At 41.9% G+C, this 11,894-nt stretch overlaps 6 non-coding genes across 6 annotated transcripts; all 6 read right to left on the reverse strand.

The window, feature by feature from the left end:
- Positions 1-3,114: 3,114 nt before the first annotated feature.
- On the reverse strand, positions 3,115-3,197 carry Trnas-gcu. The gene has a single exon. It is a non-coding gene; the product is annotated as a tRNA-Ser (tRNA).
- Positions 3,198-3,201: 4 nt separating this feature from the next.
- On the reverse strand, positions 3,202-3,275 carry Trnar-ucu. The gene has a single exon. It is a non-coding gene; the product is annotated as a tRNA-Arg (tRNA).
- Positions 3,276-5,510: 2,235 nt separating this feature from the next.
- Trnap-ugg lies at positions 5,511-5,584 on the reverse strand. The gene has a single exon. It is a non-coding gene; the product is annotated as a tRNA-Pro (tRNA).
- Positions 5,585-5,912: 328 nt separating this feature from the next.
- Trnai-gau lies at positions 5,913-5,986 on the reverse strand. The gene has a single exon. It is a non-coding gene; the product is annotated as a tRNA-Ile (tRNA).
- A 6-nt stretch (positions 5,987-5,992) lies between these two features.
- Trnam-cau lies at positions 5,993-6,064 on the reverse strand. The gene has a single exon. It is a non-coding gene; the product is annotated as a tRNA-Met (tRNA).
- A 94-nt stretch (positions 6,065-6,158) lies between these two features.
- Positions 6,159-6,232, reverse strand: Trnak-uuu. The gene has a single exon. It is a non-coding gene; the product is annotated as a tRNA-Lys (tRNA).
- Positions 6,233-11,894: the final 5,662 nt, after the last annotated feature.

The following is an 11,894-nucleotide window of genomic DNA, read 5'->3' on the forward strand; positions in this document are numbered from 1 at the left end:
CCTTCGAAGTATCCAACTAAAGTTACTTCAATGGAATCCCCTTCAACGAAGTACATGTACTTAGAAGAAGTCTGTTTAGTTTCAGAAAGAGTTCCAGAAGGAGTAAGTTCTGATTGAGGAGCGGCTTTACATACAGTTTCACCTTTAAAGAACTTAATGCCCGCTTCACCAAATACTTTGGTGACTTCATCTAATGACTTAGTGGTGATAATAGTTTCAGGAACTCCATCACGTACTCTTTCAAATAAGTCTTTAGATTCAGCTAAACCAATTCCTGCAATTGTGCGGATAGCTTTGATACAAGCAACAGGCTGTTCTTTATCAACACCAACAATAGCAATCTCAATCTTTTCAACTGCTACTTCAATTGGTTCAATCAGACGATAGTCAATGTTCTGGCGACGATGATAGTTTTCAGATTTAAAGAATCCTCTTTCATCATCTCTTTCACCGACAAAGGTAACTACATCACCAATAGCGATGTTATGTTCATCTCTGGCTTGTTGACCATGAACGATACCTTTATCACCTTCCTTCCATTGGTCAGCTGGTTTAGTAGGCCAAGTGACTTTGCACTTTAATCCAGTATCGTTTGGATTACTCGGACGTTCTTCATCTGCTGAATAGTCATATACTATGCAGGATTCGACACTGTGGTAAAAAGTAGTTCCATTACAGGTAATTCCTAAAGAATCTGAATCAATATCTCTGATGATACCTTCTGCACCTGAGTCATGACCTCCAGTACGATTATGAATAATACGAACTTTACGGCCTACTTTAGGTTCAAGATAGTTAAGTTGACCTAAGTAGAAGTAACCAGATACTTGGTCACCATCTCTATTAACAAATTCAAAGACAGGACAGATAGAGCCATCATCTCTGACCAGAGTAAGGATTGTTCCTTCATCTGCTTCTTCACCTTCGTCATCACGATTCAGGATGAAGATATCACCCGGTTTAAAACCACGAGCTTGAACAGGTGTCTTACCAGCAATGGCAGGCGCTACATTACGAAGTGTTAGATATTCCAGTGTGTCATAATCATCGGAACTTTCTGTATCTCTGAATTCTGGGCAATCACTCCCATCATCGTCATGTAACCATATTTCAGTATTACTATCGAAGTTATCTGTATCGTCACAAACGATGAACTCCATGCCTTCGGTATAACCTAAATTTTCACAAGGGGTAGTCATTAAGTGTCTCCTACTAGCCTGAAGCGAAGCGCTCCGAGCGAACGTAGTGAGCGAAGGAAGCGCGTAAGCGTAAGGCGGGAATGGGAATAAAAAAGCCCCCGTGGGAAAGGGGGCAAAGGGTTTAGCAATGCAGGGTCGAGATGCAGCGAACATCTCTATAAATATACTAAGTAATACACTTATAGAGTTATTCAGATTGGTTCCCCGTTTCTAATACACGGACGGGGACACTCCACGGTCGTTTGGTAATCAGGACGACTCACTCCTGACTAATGGGTATGCAATTAAGCAGCCATCAGAACAACATCATCGTTTGCATTTATGTTTTTGGTTCGTTTCTAAAAAACCGCATAATCGCTTACGAAAACTATCAAAGAGCACACTACCCGCTAGTGTATTGGCCGTACACTTTGCTGAGTTGAGAGGCTCTGTAATGTGCTCATTGATAGGATGTTGAGCTGGTTAGGCCAGCAAGTCCCTGAGTTCGGTAACAGAGTTCTAGTACTCTGGTATCTCTAACTGTTAAGTCTTCGATACATAACAGGCGCTGCCTGTATAGATACTCTATTGAAACTATGGCAGTTTCGGCGTTGTTGGCTTTGGCCCCCACAACGGAAAGAACACTGTATGGGACTCGAACCCATCTAAAGTTACGCAGCGCTACGAACATCCACCTGTCAGTGTTCTTACCTGTTGTGTGCTGGTTTAAGCAGAGCCAGCTTGCTATCCCAATCGCCGTAGTAGGAGTACGACAATCTGAGTTTATTACTTACCGGTGTTGAGAACAACACCCTGACGCTTAGAATCAGCTTCAGCGATAGCCAGACGAGTTTCACGTTCAGCTTTAATCTGACCACGAGCTTCTTCCAGCTGTTCCATCAGGAGAGCGATGCGGTCGTCTTTCGCGTTAGATTTGGCGGTCAGTTCGGCAGTCTGAATGCGATGTGCTGCTTCAGCGTCTTTCATTTTGTGCTGGAATTCAGCAGCACCTTTGCGGAAGCCATTAGCTTCAGCTTCGGCAACAGCTTGGCTGTTATCAGCCAGTGCACTTTCCAGATTACGTTCCAGTTCGTTAAGAACAGTAACTTTAACGTGGGCTAAGCCACGTCTTTGAAGTAGGTCGATGAGAACAGCGTCTTCATCTTCCAGTACGCGCAGACGCAATTGAGCAGCACTTTCACGGAATTTGTTGTCGAATTCGACATTTAGGTTGTCCAGTTGGGACTGTTTGAATTCGATATCGTCAGCCAGTTTGACAGTACTGTCAGAAAGAGCGGACAGGTCAGAGGCGATTTTAGCCAGACCAGTAGTTGCTACAACCAGTGCTTTAGTTGAACGGTCAGCAACAGTAATGACTTTTTTAGTCTCAGACATTTTGGTTTCTCTCAGATGTTATTTTGGGAAAATAGAAATGAAAAAAGCTAGTTTTGGTAACCCTGACTAGCAAGAACAGGGAGGCTTGGTAGACTTCTGAACTATAGCGCGTGGAGTTGATAGCTCCGTTCAGTCGTTTACTCAGGCATACCAGCGGGCTGCGCAGGTATTCAGAAGCCAGGGAAGAAGAAAGCCATCAGCTTGTTATAGCCGTTGTCGATAAGCTCTTGCTTATGTGGACGGTCCATACGTTTAGCTGTTTTGGATTTCACTTCTTTCCGGCGATTACGGGACATTGATGCACGAAACTCCTGACGGTTTGGAGCCATCGGATTAACTTTTAAATAGCGCATTGGGATTTCCTTTAAGTTGAATGGTGCGGGTAACGAGACTCGAACTCGTATGCGATTAAGCGAGGGATTTTAAATCCCTTGTGTCTACCAATTTCACCATACCCACATTGGTGCTCACTCACGGAATCGAACCGCGTCCATCCTGCTTACAAGGCAGGCGTTCACCCATATGAACTTAGCGAGCTTGGCGGATAGTATAGGATTCGAACCTATGGACCGTTTCCAGTCTACTGATTAGCACTCAGCTGCATTACCACTCTGCCAACTATCCTTGGTACGTCCTACAGGATTCGAACCTGTGACCTACGGCTTAGAAGGCCGTTGCTCTATCCAGCTGAGCTAAGGACGCAATTGCTTTAGCCTACGTAACTTCCTTTGCCTACATCTAGGCTGACATAAAACTTGGTCTTTTCTTTTCTTCGTGAACCAACAACCACATTCAGTACAGCGAAACTGAAGAGTACCACATTTGGGACAGTAACGCTTATCCATAACATTAATCCCTCTATGTATCCGTCCTTAGAAAGATGAATCAATATTTTTATGTAGGTATTGATGCCTATAAAGATTCATCTCAGAGGTGAACTTATGGAACATGGAGACGCTTCTTTAAAGACTCTTCAGGATACCATTGAAAAAGTCTCAAAAGAACTAGCCCAACATGAGTATAGCGATGTTAAGAACCTGGAATATTTAAAGAAAAATATTCCAAGTAAACCCAATAGTGAATATGAGGATTCCAAAATGGGTATGGATAACATTTCAGATAAAGTAAATATCAACGTTGGTGAAGGTCGTTCAACTGGTGGCGCTGAAATGGCTGCTCTAGTTGCTGCCCTAGGTCAACGTAACCAAGGTAATGACCACGCGGCATTAATCGCTGCATTGGGCAATCGTAATGATGATTCATCTAATCTGGTGCCCCTTATGGCTATGATGGGAGACCGTCGCCATGATGATGGAATTAATAATATTTGGCCTATTCTCTTACTGGCTCTGCTTGGACGTGGACGTCATGGTGGCGGTATTTTTGGTGGTGACGGCGACTGCGGTAGTGGGGGAGGCGATGCCGTTAATCAGTTAACACTGAACCAAGTATTAGCCAAATTAGGTACTCTGGAAGGTGCTGTACCTCTAGGTAGTTGTGAAGTACAGAACTCAATTTTAGAGCAAACCAATGCCCTATCTAATATTCTGAATCAGAATAATATTGCTCAATTAGTAGCACATAATAATACAAGAGATGCAGTTACTACTACTGGTACAGCACTGCTTCAAGCAGGCAATAATAATACTCAATCTATTCTGACTGCTATCAACGGATTGTCTAGTAAGATTGATAATAACACTATTATGGACTTGCAACGTCAGCTTGGAGTAGCTCAAGCCAGAGAAGCAGAAGAGCGCAATCACTCTCGTATTAGAGAAGTGGAAGTTAATGTTTCTCAGCAAGTCAATCAGCAGCAGGCACAAGCTCAATTCCAGACTCAGGTACAGAGTCAGTTGAATGGTCTGTTTGGTGTTCTGAATGGTATTGCTGTAAACAGTAATCGCTCTAATCAAGATATCCTTAATTTAGGAACTATGCTGGCATCTGGTACTCAGACTCCAACTACTACCCAAGTTAATCGTTAATTTATAGCCCTCGTAAGAGGGCTTATTTTAGAGGTGTCTATGAGCGACTTATATACTATTCAGCAACAACTACGTGCTCAGCTAGAGCAAGTAGATAGATTGGTTATGGAGCGGAATACACCGCAGATTCCTACAGAAGAACAAATTTATCAGATGGTAGATACCTGTGTTCGTAAGTATCTTTCAGCTAGTAACTTTGCTATTGACGTATTTAGTATTATTAAGTCTTCTCTCAGTGATTCTGATAAAGAATGGTTAGAGAATAACTTAAATGAAATTATTCCATTCCTTAAAACATCTGAAGGGTATCAAGTAATACAGTATGTATTACAGATGTATAAAACATATAAGGGGAATTATCATGGAGATACCAGTTCCATCACGTAAACCACCAGATGATGATGATTTTGATGATGAATGAAATCCCCCTTGTGGGGATTTTTTTTTTATCCCTCGTTTCGTCCAATGGTGAGGGTCCCCATTTTCGTGCGCATAGGCTGGACTACCAGTTATTCATTTAAAGATGCTGGATGTAGGTAAGAAGCTTCTGACCTTAAGGAACATCAATAAACATACCGACCGGTCACGGGTCACAGATTATTCTGTGAGTTTAGATGAACAACATGATAGTAATTACTGCCGTAATTCCCCCGAAGCATATGTAGGTGCGAACTACATCTTATGCCAAGTGCCACTTGTGATAACGGTACCGGAAATCACTGAACACTTCACACCCCCGTAGGTGCAGAGAGTTTTAACAATCATGTTGCTCAATTTGGCGATGAGATAGGGATTTGAACCCTAATATCACAGATTAACAGTCTGCCGCTTTACCGAGTTAGCTATCTCATCAAATTGGCGGAAGATAAAGGAATCGAACCCTCACCGTTTCCGGTGGCGACAGATTTCAAGTCTGCTTGCTCCCATGAGCACTATCTTCCTAAATTGGTCTCCATACGAGGATTTGAACCTCGGACCCTCTGGTCCCAAACCAGATGCTCTGCCAAACTGAGCTATACGGAGAAATTCTTATTAGTGGATTACTTATCATGGGGTAACACTGCCACCCGGCGAGGTTAGGTATGTGTTTAAAACAATAAGTAATCCCTGATAAGAACTTAAGATGAGAGGAGATTCGAACTCCTGTCTTGTCTCCGTACCTACTATAGAGGTACAGGTAGTGCATTAGGCCGCTATGCTACTCATCTCTAAGTCTCTGGCTATTCTTCCCAGCGTCAGTTGTCTATTTCAACTGTCAATGTTTACTCTACATCTGAGGCAGATACCCGCTCGCTTCGGGACTCACCTATTACCTCTCCCGTTGGGATTCTGGCTTTCGGTTATTGTTTGGTTGTCTCAATTGGAATCGAACCAATGACCTCACCCTTATCAGGGGTGCGCTCTGGCCTACTGAGCTATGAGACAATTTGGTGGTTATGGCTGGATTTGAACCAACGTCCTTCCGATTATGAGTCGGGTGCTCAACCACTGAGCTACATAACCTTGGTGTGAGTGGATGGATTCGAACCACCGCGCCTTTCAGAAGGGATTTACAGTCCCCCGCATTCGGCCTCTCTGCCACACTCACATTGTTTGGTGGATTGTGAAGGACTCGAACCTTCGACTCTCTGATTAAAAGTCAGATACTCTAACCAACTGAGTTAACAATCCTAAATACTTAATCGACTGATATCTTTAGGGGACCACTTTTATTTCCCCACATTTTATCCGGTTAGCACGGCTTAGTGGTACGTCACTTGGCTACTACTTGGTATGGGCCAACCCCACTCGAATTACCTTTCTCGATGTATGCCTACATCGGATTTCATAGTTGCTGACAAGATACCATGCGATTAAGCATTTCAATTTTTCCAAAGAAAGCACCGAAGGTGCTTAGAAGAGAGACGTACCATCTTTAACAAATGTTTGACGCCATAAGTTTAAGTTGCAGATTGGATAATGAGTCCGTTACAACCTAGCACGCCTCTCATCTAAGTATCTTCATTTCTCTGCGGGATTTACTATATATTACTTATATTCTAATTGTAAACCATCTTGGAGATAGTTATGTCTACTCAACTTAGTATTGAACAGTTTAAAGCTGTAATGCCTTCAAATCACAAGGGAAATATTAACCAAGAGTTAATGGATAAGATTAATCAGGTACTTTCAGACCCCATGATGGGTGAAGTATTAAGAGATAATCTTATGTCCTACACCCATGTGATGAAGGAAGGTAGATTTAAGATTGATGATTATTTATCCGCAGTGAAGTATGTGAGTTTCAAGTTAATGGGATGCACTAACTTTGAGTCATACATTAAAACATTCCCTGACCGATACCAAAACTTCTTAAATAATAATGTTCCTGCCAAAGATATTCACTGCTACGTATCTGCTTACAACAAGAACAAGCTGGTTAACCTTATCTATGAACAGACTTTGGTTCCTACCCATGTTCTGAATGCTGATGTATTTCAGAAAGCAATCAACGTACAGGCTGATTTAATGTTGAATGCTAAGAGTGAAAAGGTTAGAACGGATGCAGCTAACTCATTACTTAACCATTTGAAACGTCCAGAAGCCAACAAGATTGAATTAAACGTAGGTCTTCAGGAAGGTGGAGTAATTAGTGAGCTTAGGGAGATTACTTCTAAATTAGCTGCGAAGCAGCGCCAACTCATTGAGGGTGGTTCTTACAGTGCTCAAGAAATTGCTCATTCCAAGTTAACAATTGATGGAGAATCAGAACGTGTCGATGAATAAAGAAGACCCAATGGTTAAACAGTCTGTTGAGGAGTGGCTTAACTCAGTTGATTATGCAGCCCTCAATGGTAATAACTATGTTCCTTCTGTATTCGCTATTAACTATGTCAACTTTATCAAGTTGGTTAATGGTGAAGGTGGGGAATCTAACCTTACTCCAGTAGTTCATCTTAAGATGCTTGATGAATTGGCAGGTAAACGTACTCGATTAGCTAATCTTTGCTCTCGTGGTATGGCTAAAACTACCCTGTTTGGTGAATATCTCGTCCTATATATTGCCCTGTATGGGGAGATTGATGGATTTGGTGATATCGAAGGTATGATTTATATCTCTGACTCTATGGAGAATGGGGTAAAATCATTAAGAAAGAACATTGAATACCGCTATAACAACTCTGAATTCCTTCAGAAGTACATTCCAGAGGCCAAATTTACTGATGCCTACATGGAATTTACTAATGCTGATGGGCATAAGCTAGGTGTTCGTATGTTTGGTGCTAAGACTGGCTTACGTGGTACCAAAATCTTCGGTAAACGTCCTGTTTTGGCTGTGTTGGATGACCTCGTTAGTGATGATGATGCTAAATCTAAGTCAACTATGCAGGCCATCAAGGATACTGTATACAAAGGTGTTGATTATGCTTTGGACCCTACTCGTAGAAAGATTGTTTTCAGTGGCACACCCTTTAACAAGAACGATATTCTTTATGAAGCAGTGGAATCAGGTGGTTGGTACGTCAACGTATTCCCCATTTGTGAGAAATTCCCTTGTGCGAGAGAAGACTTTGTAGGTGCTTGGGAAGACCGCTTCTCATATGACTTCGTTAAGAGCCAATATGACCTTGCTGTAGCTACTGGACAGGTGGCTGCATTCAATCAGGAACTGATGTTGAGGATTACCTCTGATGAAGAGAGGCTTGTACTGGAATCTGATATCCAATGGTACAAGCGTAAGTCTCTTTTACTGAACAGAGGTATGTTTAACTTCTATATCACCACTGACTTCGCTACTAGCGAGAAGCAATCAGCTGACTATTCAGTTATTTCTGTATGGGCAATCAATAGCAATGGTGATTGGTTCTGGGTTGATGGTATCTGTCGTCGTCAATTGATGAACAAGAACTTTGATGACCTCTTTAGACTAGTAGTTGAGTACCAACCTCAGTCAGTTGGTATTGAAGTTACTGGTCAACAGGGTGGATTCATCTCTTTGTTACGTGACGAGATGATGAACAGGAACATCTGGTTTAACTTTGCTTCTGAAGGAAACAATAACAAACCAGGTATCAGACCTAATACCAATAAGATGGTGAGATTCAACTCAGTATTACCTTGGTTCAAAGCTGGTAAGTTCTTTTTCCCTGAAGAACTGAAGGATGAGAAGATTATGTTGGAAGCTATGGATGAGCTTCGATTGGCTACTGTAGAAGGCTTTAAATCAAAGCATGACGACTTTATTGATACGATTAGTATGTTGTCATGTCTGAAGGTTTGGAAGCCCTCACAAGCTTCTGGAGGTTCTATCCAAGAAGATAGCGTATGGGATATGCCGACTCCTTCTCCAGACAATGGAATAGATAGTTATCTCGTCTGATTGTTGTTTATAATGTGGTGGATGTTTACCCTTTGACTGAGACCACATTATGAAATTGAGTGACCTTTTTCAGATGTTATCAACAGGGGAGTTAAACCAACTTAATGTGGGGAATACGGGTAATGGTATCAGAGCAAAAGATTACCCTAAAGTTATCACCCAGATTAATCTTGGTTTAACTGACCTGCATTCCCGCTTTCCTTTGAGAGAAGGACAAGTAACCATTCAAATGTATGAGCACATTTCTCATTACTATCTGAGAAGACAATTTGCTCAGACGAATCAAGACTCTCAAGAGAAATACAAGTATATTGAGGACAGTCAATTCTACCCATTCCAAGAGAATGTAATTAGAGTTGAACGTGTAGCTAATGAAGTAGGATGCGAATTACCATTAAACGACGATGCAATGTGTTGCGAACTCTTCACACCATCCTTTGATTGTATTCAGGTAATTAGACCTATTGGTACCAATGCATTATTTGTAACGTACCGGGCTAATCACGATTGGATTCCTACTGACACTACAGACCCAAGTACTGTTGAAGTTGTTCTTCCAGCAAGCCATGTAAAAGCATTATGCTATTTTGTAGCAGCTGCTTTTTACTCAATGCTACCTAGTGAAGGAGCGACTCAAAAGGGTGTGGAGTGGAATGTTAAATATGAGGCTGAGTGCTCTAAAATCGAAGAACTAGATTTAGATAATGCCAGCCTTAATTCTACCAATGTGAAACCTTGCTTAAGAGGATGGGTATAATGTCTACACCTCCAGTTAACTCTTGCAATTCAAGTGCAGGATTGATTGAGAAGTATATCAACTCTGCCTATGACAATGTTAAGACTGTTGCTGACAATCTTGACTTCTTGCATGACCTGTATGAATTCTTAATTCAATACGGGCTAACAACTAATATTGCTGTTAAGGCACCGGTACAGATTGTGTCTATGTCTCCTATCACACTGGCAGGTAACCAGACTATTAGCTGGTCTGCTCACTCAGGTGATTACACTGTTGCTGCTGTAACTGGTAACCGTGTTCTGGTTATGGGTCAAACCAATCCAGTAGAGAATGGTATCTACAATGTTCAGATTGGTGCATGGACTCGTGCTGTAGACTTTGATGGTCCACTGGATGTTGTTGATGGGACTTTAGTCTTCTCTGCTCAAGGCGATGCTTGGCAGGTAGATGGTCCTCAATATGCTTTGGTTCCGGGTGTAGACCCAATTACCTTTAAAGATATTGACCTGTTTGCTTTCAGTGCTGTGCAGGAAGCTACCGCAAAAGCTGCTGAAGCTGCGGCTAGTGCTGCTGCTGCCTTAGCCTCTGAACAAGCTGCTTCAACTTCTGAGACTAATGCTGCTGTATCAGAAGCGAATGCTGCTGCTAAATCTGCTAATGCGGATTCTGCTGCTATCGCATCTGCTAACTCTGCAAGCCAGTCTGCTGCTTATGCACTGGATGCATCTAACTCAGCGACTGATGCTGCTAACTCTGCTTCTTTAGCTGAGTCGGTTGCTGAAAATGACCGTACCTTCGCTGATGTTCCTGCTGGTTTAGCAGGCACTACTTCTGGTCAGTATTTCCGTGTACCTCAAGGTACTGGTGCTGATATGGCTTTCCTGTATTACCTAAACAATGCAGGCGCTGCGGTAGCTGTGGCAGAAACAGTAGGGTATGCAGCATATGTTAAACAAGCTGCTGAAATTAATGACGTGACTGTAAGGACTGATGGATTGAAAACTCAAGGTTATTCTACCTATCCTTACGAAGTAGTAGATGTAGTTCTTAAATTACTTCACGCCATTGATGATACTGGTAAGCACTTAATGCCGGGCGGTATTAAAACTAAATCTCTGGAAGTAACTGATGAAGTTAACTTTGCTGAGATGAATGTTCGTACCATTACTCCATATAACATTAACAGTGATAGCAGCATTGGTGATTATGCCTATGTAGAAACAGACAATATGGGTAAAGCTCTGTTTGGTACATTATCTGCTGATGGTAGAAAAGTGTACTTAGGGGAGATTCTCCATAACCGAGCTGCATTACCGTATGGTGATTTCTATGCTATCGGTGATTCAATCACAGCTAATGGAGTAACCTATTTCGACTCTACACGTAAGTACGAATCGTTTAATGATTTGTCTTGGCATGTATGGGGTATGTTACTTTCTAAAGGCAGAATGAGATTTGCTGGTGCATCTGCTACTGGTGGGTATACTTCTGGTCAGATTTTATCTCAGCACTTACCTAATGCTCTTAAGTCTGGTGCTTCTTTCTGTGTCGTAATGTGTGGTCGTAATGATGTAAACATGGGTATCAATATCGATACTGTTACGATTCCTAACATGAAAGAAATCTTCAGACAGTTACGTAGAGCAGGAATTATTCCTGTTGTATGTACTATGTCTGCTCATGGTAACTCTGGCTTTGATACTAAACGTATCGCAGAGCATAAGATTAATGCTTGGTTACGTGCGTATGCAACTCAACATAAATTACCTTTTGTTGATTTACACAAAGCTACAGTTAACCCTTTAACTGGTGATTGGTTACCGGGCTATAATCAAGACGTATCTCACCCAACTAATATGGGTGCGTACTACATGGGTAAAGCTTTATATGATGGAATGCTTGAATGGACTGCTAAGGTTTATCCAGTAATGGCAGATGAGCAATTACCAGATAACACTCTTGGTAATAACTTAATTGCTAATAGTTTGTTCCTGAAAACTACTGGCAATATGCCTGATGATTGGGTACTGAGTACTGCTGGCGTTTCTTCATTAAGAATTGCTGCTACTGGTGAAGGTGTAGTAGGTAATGTTTGGGAACAAAGAAACCAGACCAGTACATTGACCATTGAAGTACCTCCGGGCCAGAAGGTTGGTTTTGGTTTCATGGTTAAGAATGATTCAGCTACTGGTTCATTTAGTTTTAACATGCTCTGGTATTCCTGGTTCTGGGTT

Source organism: Vollenhovia emeryi, unplaced genomic scaffold, assembly GCF_000949405.1.
Source record: "Vollenhovia emeryi isolate VEMERY1.0 unplaced genomic scaffold, V.emery_V1.0 DF940176.1, whole genome shotgun sequence".
NCBI classification, from domain to species: domain Eukaryota; kingdom Metazoa; phylum Arthropoda; class Insecta; order Hymenoptera; family Formicidae; genus Vollenhovia; species Vollenhovia emeryi.